This window comes from Phacochoerus africanus, chromosome 13 (assembly GCF_016906955.1).
Source record: "Phacochoerus africanus isolate WHEZ1 chromosome 13, ROS_Pafr_v1, whole genome shotgun sequence".
Lineage (NCBI taxonomy): Eukaryota > Metazoa > Chordata > Mammalia > Artiodactyla > Suidae > Phacochoerus > Phacochoerus africanus.
This window is the reverse complement of record NC_062556.1, coordinates 17,732,270-17,759,622: the sequence shown is the minus strand read 5'-3', so window position 1 is coordinate 17,759,622 and position 27,353 is coordinate 17,732,270. Positions and strand designations below refer to the sequence as shown.

The 27,353-nt window shown below is 34.8% G+C and overlaps 2 long non-coding RNA genes across 3 annotated transcripts in view; one reads left to right on the top strand and one right to left on the bottom strand.

The window, feature by feature from the left end:
* The window catches only part of LOC125113583 (uncharacterized), a 28,842-nt gene extending 8,634 nt beyond the window's left edge, over positions 1-20,208 (bottom strand). The window contains exons 1-3 of the long non-coding RNA XR_007131500.1: positions 19,809-20,208; positions 14,759-14,853; positions 6,381-6,447 (exon numbers count right to left, since the gene is read on the bottom strand). This is a non-coding gene — a long non-coding RNA (uncharacterized LOC125113583). The remainder of the gene's footprint in view (positions 1-6,380; positions 6,448-14,758; positions 14,854-19,808) is intronic.
* Positions 20,209-21,185: 977 nt separating this feature from the next.
* The window catches only part of LOC125113584 (uncharacterized), a 38,446-nt gene continuing 32,278 nt past the window's right edge, over positions 21,186-27,353 (top strand). For both annotated transcript variants that reach the window (XR_007131502.1, XR_007131501.1), the window contains exon 1: positions 21,186-21,541. This is a non-coding gene — a long non-coding RNA (uncharacterized LOC125113584). The remainder of the gene's footprint in view (positions 21,542-27,353) is intronic.

Here is a 27,353-nt window from a genome sequence, read left to right as displayed (position 1 = left end):
GCATTAACACAATTTAAAATAGTAACTACTTTCAAACATACTTCAATTTATGCACATAAATCCCTAAGGAGGTGGATATACACAGCACCTGGGCCAGAGTGACTACTCTTGCTCAGGACAGTGGAGTACTACATAAGTGGTATGATATGCAGGTATTATACCTGGAGAAAATAAAATTCATAGACAACAGATTAAAATTTGACTTTCTTTTACTTCTGCTTTTTGGATACAAATACTTAAAAACAAAGATTTTATTAACTAGATAATGTACATTTAAATAAAAAGGGAATGCGTGTGTGTGTGTGTATATATACATATATATATACCCATACGTACACACACATACTACACATGATTGGGTCACTGCAATTTCTGGGTATAGCAGAAACTAACGTAACATTGTAAATCAACTATAACAAAAAACAAAATTCAATGTTGAGAACAGGCTTGAACTAATATTCAGATATAATCCAAAGGCCTGTTTTATAATCCAAAAAACTGGCTTTTGAGATAATGACTTCTCATTTTTATCATCTCCTAAGAAAAAAATTCATTTTGAAAGGTGAGGCAAAATAAATAAACAATCTTGTTTAAGAAGTCAATTTGAAAATGAATCTGAGTGAATGGCAACATTTAAACACCTTAAATTAGTTTTCTTTCAATCTTTAGATAACAGATTTAATAAAAATTTCAAAACAGTAAAAGTGTACATTTTATATAAATTAATAACTTTTTCCTCTCATCTTTGTACAAACTCTAATTTGTTTCCTTTGACATTTTTATTTAGGCATATGCTTTCCATTTTACACTGCTCTAATTTCAGTTCATCTAGTTTACATAAGGCATTATTGCATTTAATAAAGACACTAAAAATTTCCTGACAAGTCTCCTATGCTCTTAAATCATCCTGAGTGCAATACAATTCACTCGTCAATTTCTACGTTTCTGACTTTATCAATGTAATGAGCAGCAGAAATAATTTATTGAGGCAGCAATTATGTAGAAGAGTGAATATGATGCCAAAAGACCCAAGATGGAATCCTGACTCCCTTGAGTCTAGATCTTGAGTAAGTTATTTCAGTACACAGAGCAACAGTTTCCTCTTTGTAAAATGGGCCTATTAATGCCTACTTCATGGACCTAGTGTTAAGATTGTACAATCTTAACATTTTGTGAAGACATTTAGTTGTGAAAAAGTAGTCAACAAATACTCTGAATCTAAATTTACAGTAGGATTTGAAACACTTCTGAGAAACTTAGGGTTTTAGTAGACTGTGATTCAACATGAACTAACAGTATTGATGACAGAGAATGTCAGTGGAATCAGGATGCATTAATAGAAGTACCTTGTTCATAATAAACATACTGTACGTTGTACCTCAACCACATTGAGTATATTGAGTTGGGTTCTGTATACAATATTTTAAAAGGAACAGTGACAAAATACTGCTTAAAATTTGAAATTCCTATTATACTGAAATATCCAGGATGCTAATGATCTAGAATTCATATTATAAGAATCAGTGGAAGCACTTGGGTATGTTTAGCCTAAAGAAAAGACACAAAAACTACTTTTAGAAGATAAATCTAGGACCAAAGATGAAGCTATATGCTAAACTGAAACCTGCTCTGTTCTGAGAATTTGTTTCTATGTTATTACTGACATAAATACAATTTATAACACAGGAAGAAGTCTATTATGGTTCCAATTCTACTATTCTGAAGGCTAAAATAAAATGAATACAAATCAATTTAAAAATAGAGATTTGGAAAAATTCAATGTATTTTACCAAGCTATGTTGTTAAGGATATGGAGGACACACTGTCAATTTTAAGTTCTGACTATATGGCACCAAATACTGGAGGTGTAAGAAACAACTTGAAGAGCCAAATTAAGGAAAACGAAGCAAAACAAATTTAATACACTTATTATTGGATATAACAGGAAGAGTGAACTGACAGTCTAGGTAAAACTCAGGTGTGACTGTTGACAAGTGGATATATGTCAATCTGCATTCAATTATTCCTGTTTTTACAGGGAGATAATTTTGAAGACCCAAATTTCGGCCAAATAGGCAAAGGGCAAGACTGCAGAGAGTAGCTTAGGATGTTACCTATTATATTTATGCTTAAAATTTGAAATTCCTATTATACTGGAATTTATTATATTTATATATTTATTTCTTACTTGGATCAAGGCTTGTGCTATTAAATTCTGTCTTGTTTTCATTTCCTACGAAAATATCCAAAATAACTTCATAAATAATAAGTTTTCTACTATTCTTCGAATCATCCATTTTGAACTGAAGTTGTCAAGGGTGGGAAAACAATGAATTCATCCTCTTTCTAGAGTTTTGGTGTTGAAATTCAAATTTTATGGCTACAATTTTGGTGAGATCAGAAACATAGCATTGCCTTAAGCATTAAAACTCAGATTTACCTCAATCATTCCGTTAAACATGTATATGTGAAATACATAGAACTTTAAAAGCAGGAACACCTGGCACTTGATTAAGCATTGTTTATGTCTGAAAAATAGCCGTTTTTAAAACAGTGACTGAAAAATGCCTGATGCATACTGTCAACTTTATGTTCACAAATTATAAAACAATACACAGCACTAAGAGCCTAGATTTGATATGTTTACTAAATTAATACCAATGGATCATATTGTTAGGTTTACAAAATCTTCTTTATAACCAAATGCTGACATTACCTAGCACCCTTGTAAATTTTTCTGCTTTGGATTATAACACCCTTTACCATTAATAGAAATGCCAAAAGAACAACTTTTTTGTCTCTTTTGGCACACATTTTTCTCTCAGAAACATTCACATCATAAAATTATTCAAGATGATTAAAATTTCCTGAGTGGCCTAGGTAGACGGCAATTTACCTGTGTCAATTTCCATCACAAATAAATTGAAAATAGGAGAAATTTCAGCCATACCTAGACTCACAAGAAAAGCATTACACTTTCATTGAAAACAATAGATTTTATATCTTTTGTCATACCAATTACTTACTACCCTGCTGATTACAACACTCTGATTTTATCTGCAGTACTTTCAGTCCATCCAATGTTTACACTAACTTATAATTCAAGAACTGTCAATATTTTCTAGAATGATACGACTACATGCCATTGCCATTTTATGGCTAAAGTGATAACATTTCCAAAACTTATCTCCATAATCAGTCCAATGTGAAATAGTTATCATTTTTTTAGTAGCCTATCTCTTAGATAGCAGGCAAATTTAATAAGTCTCCTGAATTACAAAGCAATCTGTATCCATCACTTCTGTTTACAAGACTACTAACACTGATAGCACTGAATGGTGAATCTTCTGCTTTATCTTTTGTTTCCTATTTATAAAGTCAATGTCTGAAAATTTTTGTTATTGTAGATTAAAAAGATAGAAGCGGTGATTTTAACTGCTGTCAATGAACCTAAAGATGTTATTTTATTTAGCCCCAAGTGGTGTATTACTTTAAATACATATAACAGAAATATATAAATATCAAAACAGTTCAAAAGAGAAAAAGTAGGAAAAAGTATGACTATTTCTGAGTGTTTTATGTTAAGCAACAAAAGTTTAAGAACTTACAACTGAAAAACGAACTTGAAAAAATTTTATCTCTACTCAACTTGTAAAAATGAATCCAAAACACTATTTCATTATTTAATTTTGACAGTATCAAACATATGGAACACTAATATCCCTCCCTGCAATTTTTGAAACCCATATGCCACAAGTGAACAGTTAAAAAAAAAAAAAATCCCTATCTTAAAGAAACAATGGCATAAATAAACATAAGAGAAAAAAGGGACTACAAACAAAATCATAAAGAATACTGTCACCATGTTATCTATGTTTCTGAGTATTATTTAATTGGAAGTATCACTATTTTAGTATCTAAGATAAAGGTAACTCCCAGCATACTACCTAGAAGAGACAAGAGAAAGCATTCCAACTATGAAATACAGAAAACGACCTATGTTTTAAAGATGCTGGAGAGTATCCAAGAAAGGCTGCTTCTTCCTTAGACATTTATAAAGAAGAAATGAGCTTAAGAATGTCATGATATTTGTACTTATAAATCTGTTGGAAATTAAATGATACCTGTATCTTTTTGAAAAGTGAACTGTCTTCCAGTCTACAGAAAGAATGCAATACCAATTGAAAATATTTTGCTTTCTAAGAGTTAAGTTGAAGAAAAAGCTGAGCTGGCTTCCAAGGGACCAATTAAGAAACCCAAGCCTGGATTATATAGGATTCTTTGGGGATTTGCAAATGTTTCCATTCTAGTTTTCCAGAGCAAAAATATAAAGGGAAAAAATTAGAAAAAGAAGTGATCTGTGGCATTTGACTACTATTCTTCAAACTGGTTCATTATTACAAATTTTCAATATTTGATTTCCACCTTTAAAAAACTACTTACTGGAGTTCCTGTCATGGCGCAGTGGTTAACGAATCCGACTAGGAACCATGAGGTTGAGGGTTCGATCCCTGGCCTGGCTCAGTGGGTTAAGGATCCGGCGTTGCCCTGAGCTGCGGTGTAGGTTGCAGACTCAGCTCGGATCCCGAGTTGCTGTGGCTCTGGCGAGGTCGGCAGCTACAGCTTCGATTCGACCCCTAGCCTGGGAACCTCCATATGCCACAGGAGCGGCCCCAGAAAAGGCAAAAAACAAAACAAAACAAAACAAAACTACTTACTGCACTCAGTGGCTAATCTATGATCATAAGGTCACTCCTTGACACATACACATTATTTTATGCCTCACTAATGAAATGATACGAGGTAGTGTAAAAGAAGCATCTGAAGCCTTAGCTTTCATTCAAAGCAGGCCATTCCTTAGCATTAAGAACAGAAACAGTTGCACTTCATTTTCGTTTATTTAAGAGATGGAAATGAATCTTTTTGGTAACTGACTTTAGGGTCTCAAATTCAGGGAAATTTAGGTAAATCTTTTGCATTTTACCTTGACGTTGATTATGAGTTTTTCTAGAGATATAATATTAATCTCAGCTAACCTATTAGTTATTCCCTTAGAATTTATAATTTTCTCAAGTTCAATTATCAGGGTAAAAATGTTTCTTATTCTAAGAGGTGTGCATGTGTATACATAAAAGGAGGAGGTTTTTCCCATCCTAAAGTTTAACAGCTAGAGGGTGTGGGGAAAAGGGAATCCTCCTGCACTGTTGGTGGGAATGTAAATTGGTACAACCACTATGAAAAACAATATGGAGGTACCTTAGAAATCTATACATAGAACTACTATATGACCCAGCACTCACACTCTTGGGCATATATCCGGACAAAACTTTCCTTGAAAAAGACACATGCACCTGCATCTTCATTGCAGCACTATTCACAATAGCCAAGGCATGGAAACAACCTAAACATCCACCAACAGATGACTGGATTAAGAAGATGTGGTACATATACACAATGGAATACTACTCAGCCATCAAGAACAAAATAATGCCATCTGCAGCAACATGGATGGAACTACACACTCTCATACTGAGTGAAGTAAGTCAGAAAGAGAAAGACAAATACCCTATGATATCACATATCTGGAATCTAATATTAAGGCACAAATGAACCTTTCCGCAGAAAAGAAAATCATGGACCTGGAAAATAGACTTGTGGTTGCCAAGGGGGAGGTGGAGGGAGTGGGATGGATTGGGAACTTAGGGATAATAGATGCAGACTATTGCCTTTGGAATGGATGAGCAATGAGATCCTGCTATGTAGCACTGGGAACTATATCTGGTCACTTAGGATGGAGCATGATAATGTGAGAAAAAAGAATCTATACATGTATGTGTAACTGGGTCACCATGCTGTACAGTAGAAAACTGACAGAACACTGTAAACTAGCTATAATGAAAAAAAAATTACATATATAAAAAAAAGTTTTAACAGCTAAATTTTAAGTATCTCACAAAGAAGGCTGAAGCATCATCTGGTGGAATGTAAAAACAAATAAATGAAAAAACTATTTCTCAAGTGGAGAAGACACTCCAATGTATAAAGCCATGAAATAATTGTCAATAAACCTGAATAGTGATGATAATAAAAAGATCACTACTGACTTGTAAAGTCCTTTGAAGAAAAAGGGTTTAAAATTCTCAGATTTAGACATGATAGGACCTGGCTGTAAAATACATTCCAAAACACAAAACTTACCTAAGGCAATGGCATTATTATGGCTCTAAAATAGATTATATTAATACCAAACTTCAATGTGTTTGGGATAAAGAGATTGGTCACTCTAGGATGGTAGGAAAAAATTCAGGAAAAAAGCAAAATGTGACACCAAATAGTAACTTTTTATAGCAATGGTAGGGGGACTGTGAGTTAATACTTACAAGATAAGAATCACAGGGCTAAGTAGGGGGCTTGTTTTATTATGCTCTTCATTTTATTGTTATTAACCTAGGAAAAAATAAGAGTAAAAAATAAAAACTTTAAAAATTTGATCACATAATTTAAGTTAGAAAATTTTCAACTGAGTTGACAATCACTGTTTTCTGATCCTTGTATAGCACAAACAATCACAGGTTAGAAATATCCAGCAGTACCATTTATATTTTTCAGTCCAGAGTAGAATTATTAATTTTTTATTTTTTATTTTATTTTCTGTCTTTTTAGGCCCACATCTGTGGCATATGGAGGTTTTGAGGCTAGGGGTCAAATCAGAGCTGTAGCCACCAGCTTATGCCACAGCCATGCCAGATCTGAGTCGTGTCTGTGACCTATACCACAACCCATGGCAATGCCAGATCCTTAACCCACTGAGCGAGGCAAAGGATCGAACCTGTGTCCTCATGGATACTAGTCAGATTCATTTCCGCTGAGCCACGACCGGAACTTCCTATCATTAACTTTTAAAATTCACTTTTCTGTTACCATCACCTTCTTGAAGTTTAGAAGTCAAGTATGTAAGCGTAACTAAAACTCATACTTCAGTGTCAAAGCACACCAAGGCTTCTGGAGGATACCATATAATTGTAGCTATTTTAAGATAAATTCATATCATACCTCAAGATTAACCAATCTCTTTCTCTCACACACATACACATGTATACCACTGTGAAATCTAAAAATCCATATATTGCCCAATTCTAAGAATTATACTGTGATACAGTATAAATACAAAGCTTAAGTTGGAGCTGAAAACACATGAAGAAATCTCTGAAAATAATGTGCTATGATCTATGGTTAAAACAAAACAACAGTAGTGAAACTGCCTGAATTAAAAAGTAAATGAAAGAGTAGTGATAAAAAAGGAGAAAGAGAAATTATTTTCATGCTTCTCCTTTACTTACAAGAGTATAAAGGATTAAAAGCCAGTAAGCAAAGGAAGGAAATGGTACAGCTCATCTTTAAAAATATAAGAATTTAAAAATATCCTAGCAACTTAAATTGGTTAGAATGTTTGACTTCTGTGGGCCATGATTATAAGTTATAGTTTGTATACTAACTAACAGTTAAGCACCTACTATAAGACATGGAATAGAACAGAATAAACCCAATCCATGCTCTTAATAGAGTATTCCAAGTGTACATCTTATTGCAGAATATTTTCACCAAAAAAGGGACAGTACATTTTTAAAACTTATTTGAAAAAATAGAAGTTCTTGATGTGGCTCAGCAGGTTAAGAACCCAAATTTGTCACTGTGAGGATACAAGTTTGATCCCTGGCTTCACTTGATGGGTTAAGGATCTGGGGATGCTGTGGCTGTGGAGTAGGCCCCAGCTGCAGCTCCACTTCAACTCTTGGCCCAGGAACTTCCATATGCCAACCGTGAAGCCATAAAAAGGAAAAATAAACAAACAAAAAATAAACTTATTTGAAAAAATAAGTATTTCAAATCCACAGAAAAATAAAGAGAACAGTGAAATGAATTCCTACATCCAAGCCCTGGCCCTTCAATGCAGCTAATATTGAATTCTAATATTCTGCCATACTTAACTTTGCTTTTACTTATTTACTTTTTAAAGAAAAAAGACTGAATTTTCCTTTTGTACCATACCCTGGACCCCATTCCCATTTGTCCTAAGACATAATCACAATTTTGAATTTGGTGTTTAATTCTTAATGCACCTTCTAAGAATTAATACAAATTCAAGAATTTAAAACAGCAATATAACAGGGAACTCTACCCAATACTCTGTGATAATCTATATGGAAAAGAATCTGAAAAAGAATGGATGTGTATACATGCACAACTGAATTGACTTATTGTATAGCAGAAATTATCACAACACTGTAAATCAACTATACTTCAATTTTAAAAAGTGAAAAAAACAATATATCATTGCTTTCAAGCTTCATGTAAATGTTCATACTGTATCTAATTTTATTTATTTTTTATTTTTATTTTTTGCCTGCATGAGGGTCACGGAGAAGTTCCCTAGCTAGGGATCAAACCCACGCCACAGTAGTGACAGCACAAGATCCTTAACCTGCTGAGCCACCAGGGAACTCCTATATCTGACCTTGTGCAACTAGTTTCTGTTTGCTGAAGTAAAGCGTTCATCTGTGATGATACACATAGATCTCACTTTACAGCTGTATAACATTTTTATCACATGACTAAGTCACAATTTTACATTCTCTCACTGCCTAATATTTACATTACTTTTAATTTTTTCCTATTAGAAGTAAAAATAAATAAGACTTTTTCACGAATGTCTGAGTTTATCTAGAACATCTAGGAATAGGATTGCTGGGTTAAAGCCTATGTATATCTTCAACTTTAGGATATTGCCAAATGCTCCTATAAGCAGCATATGAAAAACTCTCCTTTCTGTATTTTCTCCAATATGTATTTGGAAGTATACTTAAAAACAGCTACCATCTAAATGAAAATTTAAAAAATTCTTAAGTGATCAATTCCTTCTGTTTGCTTCAAGTATAGGTTTAATAGTATACTAACTGTTCTAAACAAATAGACTTAAAATTTGGTCCAAGGCACTTTTGCATAAAATAAAGCTCTCATAATATAGATTTCCTTATATGACTGAAGAACTACCAAGACTTATCCTAGAATTACTGTTAGAAGTGATAAAATTCATAATTAGTTACTGAGATTAGATCCATGATGAACAAAGAGGGAAAAAAAGGCAGAAAATGTACATGGTTTATTGGTGTGAAGAATCCTTTCCCAATTCATTTTGGGCAGTGTTCTCACATGTGGTGTTTCTAGAAAAAACTCACTTGTTATAAACATAAATACTTAAGTCCATCCCCAGAGATTCTGATTCATCAGGTATGGAAAAATGCTTTTTTTTTTGTCTTTTGTCTTTTTTGTTGTTGTTGTTGTTGCTATTTCTTGGGCCGCTCCGCGGTATATGGAGGTTCCCAGGCTAGGGGTTGAATCGGAGCTGTAGCCACCGGCTTACGCCAGAGCCACAGCAACGCGGGATCCGAGCCGCGTCTGCAACCTACACCACAGCTCACGGCAACGCCGGATCCTTAACCCACTGAGCAAGGGCAGGGACCGAACCCACAACCTCATGGTTCCTAGTCTGATTCGTTAACCACTGCGCCACGACGGGATCTCCTGGAAAAATGCTTTATTCTAGGTTATTCTGGTACAGGTGATCCACAGGTGCTTTACACAGTAATTAGTAGTAAAAATAAGGTGTTTTCAATATAAAGCATTATGTAACTCACTGTTTTGATTAAGAGTAGATATCAGTAATTAATGGTATCTGTTAAATTATATATTAAAGATGTTAATACTCTAGTATTAGGAAAAATCCCAAAACAAACCAAAAAACACCCCATTGTTACCTCTCTTTACAAGAATACTATTGCAAACGTTGAACTCTAAATTGGGGCATTAGGGTTATACACTAAAAATGTCATTTGCGGTTTTCCACCAAAAATTCTAAAAATGAAATCACAACTTTAACAGAAATTCAATATTCACTTCCCCCTAACTACAACCTATTGGAATTTAGATACAAAAGAGGAGAAAAATATACAGATATTTAGGTTATGTAAATCTATACAGATTCGAATTCTTAAAAATCAAAACACTCCACGCTATTGGAAATTACAGTCCTATTTCAAAAGATTTATAATAACCTGAACTTCCCAGATATAAAGTTCAGATAGAAGACATTATTTTAATAGTGAGAAAAAGATTTATGAATTTCCATCTACAGCCTGCTTTGTCTTTAATTATATACAACACCAGGTAGTAATAGATTTTGTTCTTTTTAGTTACAGTTAAATCAATTAAAAATTTGGCCTTTTAAATTGAGCTATAAAATAAAAATACAAATTTAGAATATGATCCCAAAGTGAAAGAAACACGCCTATGTGGCCACAGTCAGCTTTTCTTTCCCTAATGCCATTACCAATGTATTATCTAACTTGTGTTATCAGCGCTAATTATTAAATAATTTATTTCAGCCTACCAGCTTAAAAGTAAAAGCATGAAACATATATATACTTTTAGAAGCAAGATAGTTTTCCATTCAAACAGATGGAATTAACTATATAAAAATTAAATGAACTAAAAACCACACAGTAAATAGTAAAAAATAATAAGAAACTAAGAATTACAAGTATCTACTGTTCTCTTTTAGCTGCTTTGGGACGAAAATACCTTTTTGTCAAAGAACGTATTCATTATACTATGTATTACACTGACAGTTGGGCCATTTCCACCTGGTCTATAAAAGCTAGTGGGTGCAGGCTGCTTTGGCCACCACTACAGCATATTGATGCTATTTTGAACAACAGCTGACAAGCAGCAGAAATCTCCCAACCCCTGTTCCCAAAAGTAAGAAGCAAGAACAAGGGCTCTGATGATACTTGTTTATTCACTGTTGCTGCTACTGAAGCAGCAAGCTGAGAAAATCACATGCAACTAACACACAAAGGAAAAAAGTGGTTGAGTTCAACCTACCTACCCAGGAGTTCTGCTTGTATCACTACATGATAAAATTATTTAAGGATTTTTTTCTTTAAAAAATGAGGTGGAGAGAGAAGAAAAGACAAAATTGGTGTTTTGATTAGAAAGGGAACCTATAATGTATCTAAGGAAAATAATTAATGACACATGTAATGACACACTTCAGCTCCTAGTTTAGATTTAACTGTTCAATTATCAAAATTCTCAGAAGAATTTTAACCAGGTTTAGGGTGAATTCATAAAAAGTATGTTCCCTAGCTATTCTGGAAAATATCTAAGTATCTAAACTTTAATCAAGCAACAAAACTCTATTATGCTTATAAAAAGCTCCAGTCTCCCAGCTTCAACATATCTAATCACATCACAAGTTTGACATCAGACATTAGCAAATAAATACGATTTTAGCCCATAAAGCTTTTACAAAAATTTCAATTATTAAAAAAAATTTCCACAAGTAATTTACCTACTTTGAATGTGTAATACAAAGCTAAAAACTTAGTAAGTACCTAATATCAATTGATCACTAACAGAAATGTAAGTATTTGTTCATCAAATTATCTTTAAACTTAAAGGTAATTTCATCTATGGACTTATAACTTTAAATTTAAAAGATATTCTTAAACACCTTAAGCAATTTTTGATTCTGAAAAATAATTTAAAAGTCAGAAAAACTAGGACATCTGTAAATTACTTTTTTAAATGCTAGAACTGGTGGCTAAGTTTAAATAACAGCTAGTCAAGAAGGTTAGGTTTGAAATTAAATAAAAGTATAAAATACAATAATACTAAATAAATAAAATTCAGATATTTTGCTAAAAACCCCAATCTTTAATTTTTATCAAAATTGAAAAACCGTTTTATACTTAGCAACAGCTCAATAATGAACCAACAACGTTATAATAAAAATTAAAAAGACAATTCTGAAGAACACAGGATAACAATATTACTAAATATATTTGTTTACTATGAAAGTTATACAATAAAAAAGAGTAAGAGCAAAATCAAAAAAGGATTTAAAAAAATTAAGAAACTTAGAAACAGTAACAAATAAACTATTAACCAGAGGATGAGCCTGAGCAACTACATCTGAAACATGCTACATGTTTCTCTTCCAAGTGACTCAAACCATGAAAATAGGAAAGTAAAACTAAGCCAAATCATATATGTTAATGAAATAACAAAAGTGGGGGTTTGTGGTGCTGAGAACTGATATTTTACATCAAAATGACATTAAATGAAAAATTGAATCTTCACATTAATTAAATATTGCCCTTTGAAAATCCTTATCAGAAAATTTAAGTCTGATGTGTTAGGTCTTATTTGAAGAAACTGAAAAAGATTAATGATCTATTCACTAGTCAAAAAAACCCATAAAGTACATGTACAAAACTGCTTCAAACATTTAAAGCTTCTTCATTAAGAAACTGTATCTATATACTCTTCAATGAATCCTCAGCAACACTATAAAACCTCTATTAAAGAAAACTCTTATAGCTGATAAACTGTTTAAAATATAAGTTGTCTTTATAAACTAGCATTATTCATCAGTGACAATGAATAATTTCAAGTCCCTTCATACGTAGATGTGTCAAATTACCTGTATTCTAGTTTATCCAAATATTCTTTCCCCCTAAGGATAACTATTTCAGTAAAACTAGAACACAGACAGCATAACTGTATTTGGGAAACAACAGAGAATTTTCCTGAAAATGAATGCTATTTAACCCTGAAAATGCATTTAACCAAAAATATAAATATTACACAAATAAGATAAAAATCTAGCACTGAAAAAAATATAACACAGTAAGTGCTTTCCCCCAAATCCTGTCATAATGAACTACATATTAAAGCTTAGTTAGATACAGATAAACAGGTTTGTAAATTTAAAACAGCCAAAATCCTTACAAAATGTCCTTTATGGGGTAAGTTAAGGAACAGTCAATCACATAATAGCAGTAAAAGCCCTTATTAACCTGTCTTCTAAAATAACATACACTACTAATTAGGTTAAAGTTTCTCACTCTGTAAGAGCTGACCAATAGAAGAAAACTGTTAATATTGGCATCAATTATTTTAGATGTTAAATTATTCACTAAACTAAAAATTTGGAAGTTTATAAGCTATATAAGGGACAATTTTATGATGCTAAATATTTGTGTCCAAACAACATTTTGACAACTTCAGAGATCACAAATCATAAACTCTCTTAATGAGGAACAACTCTGTGGACTTAAGTCTTTTTCTATAACATAAATTCAAAAGCTGTATCTCTTTCCTCCTTTGACTCATTAAGGCTGTGTCTAAAGATATCTGGACTGAAAGTGACAAAATGAACCTAGATTTTTTTTTCCAGATACTGAGAAACCATATTTTTTACTTTTCACCTTAATGTTCTTTAACCTGAAAAATATCACTTACAGAGAAAAAATTGTATCTGTTCTCATCCTATTCAAACTAAGCTGCTTTCTGTAACATTCTTAAATCAAAGTTATGAAAACTTTTTATAGCTTGTATCAAACAACTGCCTTACAGTATCATGACAATATCTGAACTTCACTTATATAAAACTGATTTCTATTAAATTTTAACATTTTACTTAACTGTTAACAGATTTACATTCCTAGATTATCTAATAGCTAATAACAGAAATATCTGATTTTTAAGTATTTTGATATATATCTCAATGTTCAAACATTCTTAAACACACATCTAAGAATTTGCTGGAAAAAAATCCTTTAACACTATTTAAAGATAAAAGCAATTCTATGACCAAAGTGATAAATACACTTGACTCTTAAGATTAAATTACACTTTTCTTATGAAAACAAACCTTTGTGATTTCCTATATCTTAAGTATATAAAATAAATATTAGTAAAAAAATGTAAAGAAAAAATTATAGTATATTTTAGTCAAATTCACTTTATTTAGCAAATAGTTTTAAAAAACACATTTAGTTAATACTTTATCATGTAATTAATACTTTACTATTCAAAAATTAATCAAGTAATATTTAGTAATACTGTTAAATGAGTTTTCATTACACCAGATTAGAATTTAGAAAGCAGCCGAAATTTTTATTAGCTAAGTATCTGAAATTTTCAACTAAAATTATAAAATAAACTTTATTTTAAAGTAAATATGCTGGAAAAGTGATTCTGTGATGAAATATTCTGGAGGTAAAGACAAGTCATTAGAAGTTTTGGAATTCTACAGTTTATTTTTAAAGAGTTTACAACTTTTTGATATGAACAATTTAAATATTTTACTCAGAGTACCTATGAGTAAGATACTGGTTTCTGCTTTAGAAAGTGCGTTTTTCAGTTTCAACCAAATTGCTGTTTTGGTTAGGATAGTACTTGGAATATTTCAAGTTCTCTTAAAATATTCTCACTAATCTTATCAAATTTCGTAGGCTCTATCTACCACTATATCTATCAAAGAATGAAGCACCAAATTTCACTTGATTTAAACCATCTATTTTATAACATGAAAAATCTACTACTTAATTATTTAACATATAACACTGTAGTAACAAACTTAAGAAAAAACTCATAACATATATTTATTCTTAGAATAATAAACTCATTTGGAGCTGGACCCATACAGGATAAGAACATCAACTACATAAAAAAATCTGAAGCTTTAATAAAGCAAGAAAGCTCAACCTTGGCCACTTCACTGAATAACTTCTGTTAATCAATAAATCTTTATTGAATTTAGCTCACCTAAAAGTTCTAACTTTATCAAATGTCTAGCTCAATTATATTGCAAAGATATAAAATCGTATGCTTTAAAAATTCATTAGTATACCTTAATCTCCTATCATGTTCCATTGCATTATGTGAATGTTCAATCAAAGAAGTTAGGTTGTTCTCCAGAATTGGCTCTCTCCTAAAGGTCAAAACCTGCAATAAAAATGTCATGTATTATAGCATGAAGACACTCAACAGATTTCCGCCTCCTGCAGTTTCACAGTTGATCCCTGAACGCAGAGGTAAGATCTTCAAAATGACCCCAATCTTGCCTATGTTCAAAGAAACCCTAACTTTTTAAAATAGAAATATCTTGATTAGAAACACCTGTGAAATGCTTTATCATCCGAAGCCTCTTCAAACAAATCAGATTAATATATTTCTGCTTTCATTTCTCTTTAGGGCATTCATTTTGAAAGCAGTGTAGATAAGTGTGTATGTTTATGTAGGCAGTTGTTAGAGGACTGCTAAAGGGGACTCCATAAGGAAAATATCAGAAATATAGTTTGTCTGTGTTTCTAATACTCATAAAATCCATGGTTTAAAAAGTTATTCAACAGGTAGAGACAAATTTTTATCTACCTTTCTCCCCAAATTATCATATGTTTTAATGGTGACAGAAATTATCATTACTTTCAACTTGAGTCTTTTGCCAGGCCTGAGTGAATAATAATAGTGATGTTTCCAAATGTTTTAAGACATTACAGTCTAATAGAACAAAACTTACAATTTACTTTTAAAACAAATTAAAATACTTATAAGTCATAAATGGAGGACTATTGGGAAGATGGCTTTTTTTTTTAATGTGTCCAAGTAGAGGTGGTGTAACTAAATGTATGGAAGTGGTGTTTTCATTTATTTCACCTGAATCTTAATAATTTACAGACAACCGACTATATAAAAATATTAAACTGTTAAATGACCAAAGGTTTATAATGGGCTATATGTGAACCATAATTCTTTGGAGTTTTCCACTTTTATTTAAAAACAGCTTAGAAGAAATCATAACCACAAAACCCTTTTCTCTGCAGCCAAATGACTGTTTAATGGCAAAAGACACACATATATAACTCACAAAACACCAACCCTGAAAACATGACTTTTAAAAAATTAGAATAATTTCTACATAGTCTTTCTTAAAAGAATAGACATTTTTCTATATGTGAGCACTCTGAAAAGTGAGGTATCTTAAATTAAAAAAAAATCATAGGATAACAGAAAAAACCAATGTGTATTCCATGCCAAATATTAAGTTTTTAAATAGCAGGAAAACAAAAAATACTAAATAATAAAGAACAAAAGAGGTTCAGGTATAAGACAAATATTAAACCAAATGAGTATGATAAAAAAGACAAAAACCACCCCTCTGAAATACCAAAATTCAAATCTCAAATCTATTACAAAATATAGGTTTTTATACTTTGCACCCACAACAAGTCTTCCCAGTGCAAAGATTCTTTAGTGAAACAGGACAGGATTAAACAAAAGTGTATTATATTTCTCATAATTTGATATGAAATATTAAGAATAAAATTCATATATATACTTAATATCAATATTTTAAATGGCTTTCTAAAAGAAAAGATCCTTTGAAGCATCTTTAACACAGGCAAAGAAAAAAAAGGCAAAAGAAAATCATTTCCCAACCATAAAGCAGAATTTATAGGAAGGCTCTACAGCCATTTATTTGTTCATGCTTAAAATCAGAAAAAAATATAAACACGTATCAGTAAAATGACATTCTATAATTAATGTTACTCTTATTAAGACAATCACAAATTTAAAGTTCAAATACTGTCACTTGTAAAAATTAAATGCAAAATGGTTTAATATCATTTTTGACACTTATTTGAAAGAAAGTGGTAGTTTATCACTGATTTCCTTTGGTCTTAAGAAATTTGGGGCTACCAAATTTCAGCAAGTCATAGTCTGAGTTCTAATTACATGCCAAAATGAGTTGCCTGGCACACAGTGTTTCTAAGTTTACTGAATTAAAACAAAACTACATGCATAATAATACTCTGATAATTCTTTCTAAGATGTGTTTTCTAGTTATAATCAGACCAATAGTGTATTTCCTCTAAAAAAGGGTTAAAAAGAAATCACTGAAGATTATTAAGCTTCGTTAAACAAAAGAAGAAAAACAAGAGCCAATCTTAGGCCAGTAATATTTTAAAATAAGAGAGACGAATTTTTATAGAATAAAATTTCAAAATTATGGGTAAATTTACACTCTGATATTTTTAATTAGAGAAAGCTTAGGTATCATGTGAAAAAAATACCTAATACAGTCGCTGGGCATTTATTTTCTTTTTGTAAACCAAATCAACTGACCAGTATTTCTGGATTGAAGTATTCTGTGACATTCTGAGTAGTTACTACATACTAATAAGTAAACAGAGATTAAAAAAAATATATATATATATATATCCACAAAGCAAAAAAACAAAAATGTAGTACACAAAGCATGATGAAACAAGGGATCCAGAATATGAAAGCTATTTTGAAATTTTCATCCTTAGCTCTAGATAAACATTAAAAGCCCTATTAATCTGATTAGAAAAAAAGCAGTGTTACAAACACCTGAGGCTACATTTTGTAAATGTACAACTAAGACAACCTGAGGGCATTAAAACAAAGCCTAAAACTGCACTTTTATTTGCAATTTTAAAAATAGTATGAAGGGCAAACAAATGAAAATCAATGCTACAGGAAGACTGATACCTTCTTTAGTTCCCTTTCCCCCACAATATGTAAACATAGCTTTAAAAGAGCTAAGCTGCTGTAGCAACTCCTTTCCCCACCATTGTTTGCCTGCTGTAATATAAGACTTTGCTAGTCCTTAGGATGGAATAGAAAATAAATTAGAAATATCCATTTCTGCAGAGAAATATGGATAATATACATAACAATACACATCTTCTGGAATTCACATACCTACATGCCCACGAATTTCCCTCTTACCTAGCATCACATAAAAGGGAAAATATTTTGAATGCTGTGGATTTTATTTAGGTGCTAGTGTGTTCTCAAGCTTTAGCACAGTATTTTAAATAAAGGAATCCCTACACTTCTTTTAAAAATAGCTTATTAAACAAAATAATCCTTCAGCTATCACCTCCCAAACAAACAAAACCCCCCATAAACCAAAACACCAAAAAAGTATGGTTAAATTTAAAAAGCCTAGTGGAATTTAAAGCCTTTCCCCACTCACCCTTAAAACTCTCCAAGTCACATAATAATTTGAATGAAAATTAAAACACAAAAGACAAAATAGGAAAAAAGGCAAAACCCACTGGTTCTGGAATCTTTGGTGAAATTACATTTAAAATAGAAATCAGGTCTCCTACAATTTCATTAAAGCAAATTTTATAGAGAGGATAATTAGCATCTTACATGAAATTTTCATGAGATGATTCAAAATAAACAGCTTTGAAAAAAGGTCATGAACATAGGTTGTGTCACTCCAATTTCTGTTTTAAGGCAATACAAACTAGTACGATTTATAAACTCAAATATTCCACTTATTAATATAAATTATAATCATAACCCTACAGAGATTTATAAGCCTTTTTATTTGAATATTTTCCAACAATGCACATTTCATCTAATGTGAGAATACAAACTTTAAGTTTCAAAATTCCAATTACTGTTCATAAAAGGACATAAATTTCTACCAAAAATTTTTTAAAAAACCATATACAGCTATCTCGTTATCAGTGAATTTACCGATTTTCTTTGAAAACCACACCCGCCTTTTATCAAGATGCAGTTAAACGGAATGACAAGCTTGGTAATAAATAGAAATATATTGACGGCTGCCTCAAGCAACATTAAACAAAAACCAACTGAAAACCAACCAAATAAAACACAACACATCCACACTGTTGTATGCAATATACTTCTTCATAATGAATTTATGAATGAAATCATAACACGCACCTGTGCTACTTACCTGTTGTATTGTCTAAGTTAAACAAAATAAATTTCTTGTAAATAAAGTTTTAAGTCACTGAAATGGCTGAATTAGTAACGCTTACATATATTTTTTAAAATAAGATGTGAAAAGTTTTTAAAAAAATTCAATTTTTGTGGAAAATGTGGAAAAATTCATTCTTAACATTAAGAAAATTAAAGTTTCTTTGCATGCAAGTAAAAGAAACAAGTCCCCTGCAATCTGCATGTAACAAATATATGTAGTTTAAGATGAAAAATTTCTGTCAAAGGAATAAAAAACCTAAATTCTAAACTCGGTTTTTAACCAACGGAGAACGGGGCAATATATAAAAGTCTTGTAACTTCAGCTACCAGAATTACAATTTTGTGAAATCTCTAGGTTTTGCTTTTAATATACATTTCAAAGCCACTCGAAAATCCTTTATGGAAGAAAAAAATATTAAACGTTAGCTTTTTTTTTTTTTAAACCCCCCGTCATAATGTTTCATAACCATTTCCACCGTTTTCTAAACGTATAATTTTTTGGAAAGTCAAGAATTAAAATCTAGTGCTCAACATTCAAACCCCCCAGTCCCGCTTCCTTCCAGCCAATCAGGGGGTAACAAGTTCGGTGTTTTGGGAGCTCCGTTAGATACAATTTGAAAAACATCACATTGCGCTCTCCTAGTCTCTTCGGGGAAAGAGTGTGAGGGCGGGTCCCTCGATCTTTACAGAAATAAGAAATCAATTAATTGTTACATCAATTTCAGGGGGAAAAACTCATTACGCAGGCAGTCCTAAAAGGTGTGTGACTGGAAGCGTTATTCCTTTTTCGAACAATTGAATAGCTGCTGCAAAAACCATCTCCTGCATATTCTCAAACCAGAGTCGCGCGCCCCAGACGCAAAACATCACACTAGCAAAGGGTTAATCTAGGGTGCCTAAAGCAGCAGAAAAGGATTGAAGATCCAGTACGTCTTTCATAAGGAATTTTACAAAGGCCATTATCTATAAAGAAAGTTAAAGGCGTCACCGGCTCAAATTATTCATGAGTAAAATTTGGTAGAAACTGCGAGAAAAAAAATCACTAAAGGGAAAGACAAATAACAGCCCTCTTCCCTCCGCCTCAAAGTCAAGAGAGCTCCTAGAAAAGGTGGGGATTTCAAAATTACCGTTAAGTTGTCCGCGTAAAGACTTTTCGGGAGGAAAACATCAGTACAGTTTCTCAGACTGCCTTTTTTCCTTGAGACGTGTTTCAAAGACTGGAGAAGGAAAAAGTCTTCTAAGAAAAGTGAGACTCAGAGAAGGAAATCGCAAGGTCGAAGCCCCACCTTTCATCTCACCCCTAAACACTTCCCCAACGTCCTCCCCCCCGCAAGAAAGGACGATACCACGAGACCAAACGACAAAAATCCCGAGCAAAAAGCGAAAGTTCGGCATCTTTCCTAGGAGCCCGCTAAAACCTTAAAAGCCTGCCCCCGCCCCATCTTGCCCAAATTGGAAAAGCCAGACGCGGTCAGTGCTACCCCTGCTGGGACCTAGGCGCGCAGAACTGGAAGGCGGCGGGGTGAAACTCACATTCCCAGGGCATCTCACGCTTTAGCATCAAAGACGACAACATACACGGCTGGGTCCCGCGGAGGGCATGGCACGGTCGTACGTCGGACCAGAGGCACCCGCTGCTCCGGGTCCTCAATTTTTCGCCGACCTTAAGTTTCTTGTCACTGGAAGACGGCTGTCAGCGGGCCGGGAAAATTGCGATAAAAGAGGGCTCGGTTCGGCAATGGAGGAGGAGGCGCTTGTCCCCCTCCTCCTGTCAAGAAGCCACGGCCCGCCGAGCCCGACCGCGCCCGGTCCACGGCCCCAGGCGGGGGGTCCTGCTGACAGATCCGCTGGGCGGCGGCCGCTCCGCCGCAGCGCGTCCGCGTCCCGCTCAAACTGCAACTCCCCTCCCCCCACAACCCCGACTCTCCGCGCTCCCGCCACATTCCGCCTGCCGCCGCCCACTCACAGACACCCAATTACCCCCAACCCTGTCTCCTCGTATTTTTCGCGATTAAAATGAAGGCGGACCCAGTGCCCACTCCTCGCACCCCCCACCGGTCCCACCACTGCCACCTCCCGAGTCCGGCTCTCCTACTTCTTCAGGCTCTTACCGGCTGCGCCAACACTGGCGAAGCTCCGCCACCTGCCCTTTGCTCGAAGTAATTTTTGGAGATTTAAGTGATTTTTTCGGCGGAGTCCTAGTGGCGCTGTACTCTCGGACAGGTTATCCCGTCTCTCCCGCTAGATTGATGAGATCAGGCATCACTCGAAAATGGCGCCGAAAGCGCTGAGGCTCCTCATTCAAATTCGTTAGAGCCAACCCCGCCGTCCCGGGGCATGCCGGGAACGCGGGCTGCCTCCACAGCTGTCAACACCGCCTCCTAACCCCCCCCCGCCAGCTTTCTCGACACTTCTGCTCATGCGCAAACTCACACAGACCCCCCCCCCCGCCTCCGTCCTCGCGCGCCTTGAACATGCGCAGAATTGTCGCTTGTTCGCCGCTCTCGCTTCGCTTCCTCAGTCGCAACCTCTCTTCTTGCGCGTGCGTGCAGCCCTTAGGCTCAGCCGCCGAGGCGGAGGGACCGTGGGGACTGTGGGCCCAGGGGTCCATAGATGACATGCCATTCGATAGATATTTATTCTGGTGTTCCAGGAAAACAAATAACGGTACAGCTTAAGCGAAAAGAAAAACATCTTACTGCCAGTGTCTAAGCTCCTTTAACAACGGAATGTGTCTGAGACCTTGTGTACGGATACACGTGTACTTAAAACAGCCCCGCCAGTGTGCAGAGCTCCTGCTGTTAAGTCGACGACGGTTTGTGGGAGCTACCGCAGTTAAGCCTCAGAACAACTTTATGAGGTAGGTACTATTATTATTCTCGGTTTGCAGACCAGGAAACCAAGGCTCAGAGACTTTAAGTAATTTCCCTGAAGGCAGCACAGGTAGCAAGCACGTGGACGAGTCCGCATCTGTCAGAATTTGGAGCCCTGGTTGGGTCATTCTCTGCCAGGCTGTGCGACCTGACCAGGGCACACGCAGGAGGCGTGGTTTCTGCTTTACAACTGTGTGTGTGTGGGTGTGCGCGTTCTAGAGCCTTGCGAAAGCACTTTCATTGAACCGTCTTAAGTGTTCTTAAACATTCTGCTCGGCTTGGGAGGGGTGAATGGGTCATTGGGCAGTGTGGGGGAATCATTTAGGGTAATTTTATAAAAGGGTGGTAAGGGAACTTCAGCAAGGATGGGTTTCTGCTGTGCGACACATTGGTTAAATAATAGTATATAGATAGCATATATTGACTGTTCTCTGGGCTGGGCATGGTGCTAAATAAACGCTTTACGGAATGATCTGTTTATTGCCCACAACAGTCCTTCACAGTAGCCATTATCTTTATTTTACACAAGAGGATACCCAAGACTCAATTAAGAAATTTACCCCAAAGTCTTGCAACTATTAAGTAGAAGCACATGACCTAGGCAGATCCGTCCAACGTCAAAAACTGGGCACTATGGTAGAACAATAAATGATAAAGTTGTCGATATTTGAACACCACCTTTAAAAACGTCTGTTAATCATTCATTTGCTTGGGAGAATTAGCTTATCTTCCACCAGGCTAATTAAGATGAAAATTAAAAAACAAAACAAAACTGCCATTGATCCTAAATGATTACACTTTAAAATTATTTTTGAATTGTTCATTTTTTTTCCTGATCCCAAGTTATAGTGAATGTTCTAAAGAACCCAACAGTTTGAAACCTGGGTCGTTGCTACACTTTTTTTTAGTTTTTGTTGTAAAATAACTTGTGATGAATCATGACTGTTTGAGTATACAAAGACATACGTAGTTATGGGTGTTAAATAAGACTGCATATGAAAGTGCCTGAAGTACTAAGAAGAAATTGGGAGATAGCTAGCATGGTGTGCATTATTGAGGTACAATAATGGAAAGAGAAATGTATTTTAATAATTTGACATCATCAAGTAATATGGCTGGGTAGTATATGGCTTCCATCTCTCTGGTACTTTTGTGCACTGGTTAACTGAGTGGACTCTGGAACCCAAACTTCTTGGGTTGGAACTCCGCTGTGCTATTTACTAGCTTTGTGCCCCTGTGAGTTACTTTTTCTCATTTGACCTTTTGTAAAACGATTAATGCTAGTTCCTCATCCGGTTATTGTAAGGATGTAACTGAGCTAATATGTTAAAGGTATTTGAACAGTGATTGATACATTACTAAATATTAGCTATTGTTGTGGGTCGGTCATTAACACTGATCTTTTAAAATGGTTTCTTTAGAGGTGTTTTAAAAATCCAACTACAGTTAGGGCCATAAGGAATTAGCATTTATGTTCAAGAGCATCTTAGGACGTTATATCAGCCTGCCAAACTATTTTTGCCAAATAGAGTAATGATTTCTGTCAGAGGATGTTATTTTGTTTTACCTTTTCATAAGAGTAACATAGGAAAATGGAACAGTTTTACCACTTTTTCTTTTTTCTTTTTTGTCTTTTTGCCATTTCTTGGGCCTCTTCCTATGGCATATGGAGGTTCCCAGGCTAGGGGTCGAATCGTAGCTGTAGCTGCTGGCCTACGCCAGAGCCACAGCAACGCAGGATCCGAGCAGCGTCTGCAACCTACACCACAGCTCACGGCAATGCCGGATCATTAACCCACTGAGCAAGGGCAGGGATCGAACCCGCAACCTCATGGTTCCTGGTCGGATTCGTTAACCACTGCGCCACGAGGGAACTCCTACCACTTTTTCTAATTATTAGTGTTAAAGGGAAGAAAAACAGGCCACTCTAAAATACAAAATAAAAACCATCCAAATTTCTACTGTTCAGAGATAAACACATATTCTTCATAATTTAAAAATCTACCTGTGGAGAGAATCAGCTAGGTGAAGTCTGGATAAGTGGTATATTTGGGGAAATTACTTGCAAGATTGTACTAGAGCATCATGAATTAGTGAATTCTTTATCTAGTCACCCTTTAAGATTTATTCTGTCAAGAGGATTCTAAAGTGATGATGGTGTTAATAAATAATAACATTTATTGAGTACTTATTATGTGTCAGTTAAGCATATATATCCACTTTGTCCTTGAATCCTTTTAATAACTCATGAGGTAAGTACAATTATTATCTTTATTTTGCACAGACTGAAGTTAATGTAGAGATCACTCTATATAAAAGTGTTTGGAAGATTTAAGTCCTGATTTAATATTCTATTTAATAAACCAGCAACTCTTCACTGAAGCTTCTTGATTCATTAAAGTGGGGGAAAACAAAATCAAGTAGCTTAGTTCCTATGCTTGAACTTAAAAAAGCCCAAGTGGAAAAAAAAAAAAAAAAAAGGGTGTTTTGTTGTAAACGAAGAATTTTATGTTTGACCACAAGGGGGTGCAAATTTCCGAGTTGAATTTTAAAAGAAAAAAAAAAGAGCACTTTTACTTCAGATCATCAGATTCAGAGGTAAAGAACTAGTAAGCGTACCTTACTTGATTTTTAATACTTCACTCAGTGATACACACATTATGAAAAGAAAGAAAATTATTTAGATTCTCAGTTGGGGCAGAAGTTTTCAGCTTTCTTTTATCTTGAAAACAGGGAAGAGTTAATCACCCTACCCCCACCCCTTTTCACCCACCCATTTTTTGCATACTCTTCTTGACTTGTCATAAGAGTAAAACTGAAGTCATAATTTAAAATTTGAGGTTTTACTTGGAAACTGCAATGCAATCACCAGCAAACGAATGGTAAATATGGGTAGTGTGGAGAGCAGCGGTCTTGTAATTTCAATGCTTTTTTTCCCCTCCTGCTGTTTCTGATGAGTAAGCTACAGCAGATGGAATGTTGGCTTCGACATATTAGCTTATTTAGGTAAAACTGTGAAAACTATAGGTATGTTCATCTTTTAAGGAAGAATGAAGACTCTTAAAGAAGAAAACATTTTGAACAGTAAAACTTGAAAACAAGTATACCCTGGTTAATGTTTTAAAAACAATTTGCATAGATGTGAAAACTACCTACAGTAGCTTTTTTTTTTTTTAATTGCTTTTTAGGGTCTCACCCCAGGGTTTATGGAAGTTCTCAGACCAGGGGTCCAATCCGAGTTACAGCTGCATCCTCACGGATACTAATTCTTTACCTCTGATCCACAACAGGAACTATTTTATTTTATTTTATTTTATTTTTTGCTTTTAAGTTTTGCGCCTGTGGCATATAGAAGTTCCCAGGCTAGTGGTTGAATTGGAGCAGCTGTTCAACCAGGGAGGCCAGGAATGGAACCTGTATACTCATGGATACTAGGTGGGTTTGTTTCCACTGTGCCACAGCAGGAATTCCTAGCAGTGATTCTTTCTTTTTTTATGGCTGTACTGGTGGCATAGGGAAGTTCCCAGGCTAGGCATTGAATCAGCTGTAGCTGCCAGCCTATAGCCCAGTCACAGCAACTCTGGATCCTAGCAAAGTCTGTGACCTATACCACAGCTCATGACAATGCTGGATCCTTGACCCACTGAGCGAGGCCAGGGATCAAACCAACATTCTCATGGATACTAGTCAGGTTTGTTACTGTGCCACAAAGGGAACTCCTAAAGTAGCTTTTATTTTCCTACTGGTCTTGTTTTTTCTGAGGTGGACTTAATTTTAAAAAACACTTTTACTTGGACATAATTTCAAATTTACAAAAAGTTGCAAAAATAAAAAGTTCAGAGAATACCTGTATCATTTAGTTGCTCTTGTGCAATGTCTCTGTCTCTCTCCATACATATTTCTTTATATGCAATTTTTTTCTTAAACCACTTGAGGTTAAATTAAATACATCCTGGCCCTTCACCCCTAAATACTTCAGTGTGTATTTCCTATCAGCTTCATAATTTTACATTGAAATAACACTTGAATCTACCATCGATATTCCCATTTTGTAGGTTGGTCATTGTTGTAGCATTTCCCCTGCAGTACAGGGGCCATCTGGAGTCAGGCCCTATGTTTAGTGGGTCTTGACTTTAGCTTCTTTTACATTCTTGAAGAATATAGTTTATCCCTCCACCACCTTTTTTTTGGCCATGCCCATGGCATGGAAGTTCCCTGGCCAGGTATGGAACCTGTGCCACAGCAGTGACAATACCATATCCTTAATCCACTGAGCCACCTGCAAACTCCCTCCACCCTACTTTTTGATAGAACATTCCCTATTTTGTTTTTGTCTGATGTGTCCTCATGATTAAATTAAGGTTTTAATTCTTTTTTTTGTCTTTTTTTGTTGTTGTTGTTATTGTTGTTGTTGTTGCTATTTCTTGTGCTGCTCCCATGGCATATGGAGGTTCCCAGGCTAGGGGTTGAATCGGAGCTGTAGCCACCGGCCTATGCCAGAGCCACAGCAACGCGGGATCCGAGCCGCGTCTGCAACCTACACCACAGCTCAGGGCAACGCCGGATCGTTAACCCACTGAGCAAGGGCAGGGACCGAACCCGCAACCTCATGGTTCCTAGTCGGATTCGTTAACCACTGCGCCACGACGGGAACTCCTAAGGTTTTAATTCTTAACTGGACTGCTGCACAGGTGATTTGTGTCCTTCTCAAGATACCACTTCTGGAAGCACGTGATATCTGTATGTCCCTTGTTAATGATGTTAATTTTGATCATCTGGTCCATATATGACCATATTTTCCAATGTATAATGACTGGCTTTTTTTCCTTCCTGGCAAATAAGCAATTTGGGAGGAAACATTTGAAGATATATCCTGCTCTTCATCAAAGTTCCTATTTAAATTTGGCATCCATTATTGCTGAGGTAATTTTACCATGATGGTTGCAAAATGATTCAACAAATCTTAACACTCCTTTCACATTTACTGGTCAGCCCACAGCATTCTACTGCAAAGAGCCCTTTCTTCTCCTATATTTATCTATTTATTATCTCCATTAACTTATGAATTCCTGTTTTCCCATTTCTATATTTACTTTGTTTTCTTGTGTTCCTTCTATTTATATGTGTATATTATACTTTTTTTCTGAGCCATTTGATGGTAGGCTACACACATCATGACTTTTAACCTCTAAATATTTGTCTGTATTTAATTATTTTGGTGTTTGAATTGTCCCCTGGTGGGTCCTATATCTTTGTAGTATGCCTATATTATTCTGAGGGAGTACTTCCTTGCTTTTTGGTATAGTAAGATGTCCCAAGTTTAGCTTGTCCTTACCCTACCCTAGCCCTGGAATTAGCCTTTCTCTAAAGAGCCCTGTTTTCTCTTAGTGGAAAATGGATTGGAGATGAAGGCTAGCAGCTCATTGCTGCTGAGGTGCTTCTGCTTCTTGGACCTTTCAGGAGACAGAGCTAGGAAATATGTACATATATATACACATACGAATATGCATATACTGATATATACATATATGTTAATAACATGGGTTTCATTTTAAGTTATGGTATTTTTATTATGATTATAATCGAGAAGATGTCATAGTAGTATTTATAAAGTTCTGAATAAAGTCAGTGAAATCACAATCCAATCTAACAACTCGGAGAGTTTTCATGTTCCCTTTTAGTAAATGTCTGTACATATAATTTTATAGGCTCATAGTCTGAAATTTTTTCCACTTAACATGTAAGAAGCATCTGAGTTACTATATAATTTTTACAATCTCATTCTAAATTTCTCTGCTA